Consider the following 4,113-nt stretch of genomic DNA (forward strand, 5'->3'; position numbering starts at 1 on the left):
ATATATAGAACATACCAGAGAAATAGGACTTTGGTTTTTTTTAAATAATTTGTTATATTTATAGTCTATTATAATATGAATAAACTGTTAGATTGTCGATTGTATTTCTCTAATTAATTTATTATATATTTGATGATGCATAATTTAAGCTTTAGAATTCTATCATCACTAACTCGTCATCTTTTTACTGCTATTATGAACGCTTATTCGCTGCAGGACGAGTCACGAGGAAGAAATATGTTTTGCCCAAATACTTGCATCGTTAGTGGCTCCGTCAATACTGTTATTCATCTGTTGCATAAAACTACTTCGATATAATAAGACCAACTTGAAATTAACGTTTATAACCACACCTAGCGGAAGCACGAACTATCATGCTCACTGATTTAAGTCATTACTATGGTTTCTTGTGGCTCGAATATCAAAACAACTTACCAAATATAAACGAAGGATTTTCGTACTTCATTCAAAGTTATTTACCTGCAACTGTTAGGTTTTAACTCCTGGTTCTCTAATTGATAGAAAACCAAGAATAAGTTCCATTTGAAAATTATCAGAATTTTAATTATTTCGCTGAATACTAGAAATTCGGATTAACAAGAGTGTGGTTACTTTTAAGTAAAATACAATCATTCGATGATGAAAAAAGTTCAGTGTGTTATATTACAGATTTATGTCAGATGGAATAACACATCGGTTTTAAAACAAATCATTTACTGTGAGCATTCCACGTTTCTGTTTAGCGTGTCTCTTACTCAGCATTAATAGAACTACACACAAGAACCATATTCTTCTCTTGAATTTAAGATTTTACAATAAAAAATTGAAGAAGATAAAACAAAAGTGAATATAGTAGGAAGATTTCTAGAAAACGTATATATTACATTGCTGGACGTTTCTGTGAAAAGGCAAACCAAATAAAAAAAAAAGTATTTAACATGTCAATTTGTATTTTAATGGGTTGTGAATTTTCTATTTATGCAGCTACACGAGCTTGGCAAGTTTACATTTAACGTAGAAGCAATACGTGCAGCTATTTCAATCAAGTAATACTTGTTATTTTTCTTTACGTTCATTTTTTTTTTTTCTTTCTTGCTTTTTTTCTTTCCTGAAGTACCAGGCTCTAAAACATTTGAACTCTCTTGGCTTTCTCAACAAGTGGTTGATTGCTTGAAAGAGTCAAGAGGAAAACAAATTGAATATTTTCTAGGTGTTCCATTAACTATTGTGTTATCTAATTATATGAGAAGTCTGGTGTGCCAGGATTTTGAGACTAAATTCTTTCAGACCAAAGAAGATATTTTTATCAAGCAAGTTTGATTTCACTAAACTTAAATGAAATAATTTACAGTCATGTTTAACTTCTGAATCGAATGGGTGAACCCTTACTACCGGTTTTTACAAACTAGTGTAACAATTTTAAACCCGCAGAATTCGTGCTTCAAACCTTAGGCAAGTGTCTTCTACAATAGCCTTGGGCTGTAGTAAGTATTCTGAGTGGATTGGAAGATGGAAACTGAAAACTGCCGTATGTATGTATGTATGTATGTATGTATGTGTGTGTATGTATGTATGTATATATATATATATATATATATATATATAATAATATTAGGGACAAAATCCAAAATTACAGGTAAAAAACTCAATTAAAATCAATTTATAAAAAAATAATATTAAATTGAGCCTTATAGATAAAGTATATATAAAATATATAGTTTTAGGGAAAATATCATCGATGAGTTCTTGAAAATTGGTTATTTTCCCTAAAACTATATATATATATATATATGTGTGTGTGTGTGTGTTATTGTGTACCTGTTTATCTCCCAAATCACAAATTGGCAATCGGTGTTGGAGTGTGGCTGAGCTCTCCACAGACACGTGTACCCTTAACATGGTTCTCAGAGAGATTCACCATGACACAGGTTGTCACAAGGTTGGCCCTTTGAAATATAGTTACTATTCAATTTTGCCAGATGAGTGGACTGGAAACACGTGAAATAAAGTATCTTGCTGAAGGACACAACGCGTCGCCGGGAATTGAACTTACGACCTTACGATCGTGCGCCGAATGCCCTGACCACTAAGCCACGCGCTTTCGTGTCTGTCCAGTAATCTACTGTCGCTACCACATCACTGTTTGATATTTTACCGGAAGACTGTGAATTATGCAGCTGAAAGGTACTGCAAAATATTTCGAGGATAAACTTCCTTTTTTGGGTGCTTCTGGTTGCAGCTGAAAACAACATCGCTTATTATAATAATTATTCAGCAATTTAATGCAGCAAATGATGTAAATAGCTTCATTCATGATACTTTATATGTATGGAATATGTCCAGTCTTATAGTTATTGGCTCAGAGGCAATGTAGAGTATATTCATCTCAAGGTGACGAGCTAGCAGAAACGTTAGCACGCCGGGCGGAATGCTGACCGGTGTTTCGTCTCTGTGAGTTTATGTGTGAGTTTATCTTGAAGTATTTATCGAATTGTTGTTCGGTTTGAATTGTTGTTGGAACTGTTGCCGTTGTTAATTGTTGTTTTTTTTCCCTATTGTGGGAGGGTCGAGAGGATGCGGGAGGGGGAGACCCAAGTTATGCGGCCGTAACGGGCAGAGGAGTAGATGTGCAAGAGTTGGAGGTCCGTGAGACAAAGGCGAACCCTAGAAGGATGAAGGAGAGTGAAAAACTTATCACTAAGGAAGGTAATATTCTGAAGCTAACGCCACCTGAAGAATTATCGGCAAATGTGTTAAAAAGAGCGGTAACATTTAAAACCATGAAGACAACCACAAGAAAAATAGAGATTGCGCCGATAGAAGCCATAGAGGAATGTATAAAGGAATTGATAAGATTTACAACATACGTTACGAGAGGGAGGAGATACGCCACTGTGGAAGTGCGTTTCACAACAGAGGAGGAAGCAATAAAGCACTCCACAGAGGCGATAAGAATAGAGGAATGGGTGCTCTTGCTTTTGTACTGAGGCAAACGTGTGGCCAAAGTGCGAGTGGGTAGGGTGCCACCCGAATTAAAGGAAGAATGGCTGATGACAGTAATAATATATAATATGAAGGATGGGAGGTTTTGAAGGCTACCAGGACCTAGAAAGTAAACTACTGGGGATATGGTATTGAATTGACAATACAGGCAACTACGGAGGATTTGAACAGCGTGGGGGATGTGATTGTGTTCCCCGACCCCACCAAAAAAAATTCAGGCCTTGTGTATAGAGTAGAAAAGAATATATTAACTTCTTTAGAAATACACCGCTCTACCTGGGGCTAGATTTGAACTCAGAATGTATGAACTCATACAATCGTACACAATTTGCAATGGTGTTTTTTCTTTTGACATCTAAAAATAAAAAAAACAACAAAGCAATACGGTTAAAACCTACCTATTTTTACTTATATCTGATCGCAGAAATGTTCTTTTTATTTCTAATATCAATCATAAGGTATACAATTGATCTCACATTCACACATACTTCCTCATTGTTTGTGTGTCTATTTGTGCATATAAGAGTATGTATGTGTGTTTATCAATGTGTGTTTTTGTGTGTGTGTTTTCCAGTAGTGCACCGAAGGGTATCAAATTGACAAATGGAGCTGTCTTTAGATTTGTCGTAATTTGTTTGGCCTTTATTGTCGCATGCGAGGCATTCGATATCGTTGCAAAAATAAATTTAACAATTTACGCCAACGATTTACATAATTCCTCCGTTTTGCGCTTCGAATGCATCAATCATATGGCTTCGGTTGGTCGTACACACACACACACACGCACGCATATACTAAAGGCACACATATATGTAAACACTCTTTTATGTTTATATATATATATACACATCAGTATCCAGGTGTTATAACACATATAAAGGGACATGTCGATATGTTTCAATATTAATTTATACCAAAGGCGGTGAGCTGGCAGAATGATTAGCCCGCCGGGCGAAATGCTTAGCAGTATTTCGTCTGTCTTTACGTTCTGAGTTCAAATTCCGCGAGGTCGACTTTGCCTTTTATCCTTTCGGGGTCGATAAATTAAGTACCAGTTGCGTACTGGGGTAGATCTAATCGACTGGCCCCCTCCCCCAAAATTTCGAAAAG

The sequence above is a fragment of the Octopus bimaculoides genome, chromosome 2, assembly GCF_001194135.2.
Source record: "Octopus bimaculoides isolate UCB-OBI-ISO-001 chromosome 2, ASM119413v2, whole genome shotgun sequence".
Lineage (NCBI taxonomy): Eukaryota > Metazoa > Mollusca > Cephalopoda > Octopoda > Octopodidae > Octopus > Octopus bimaculoides.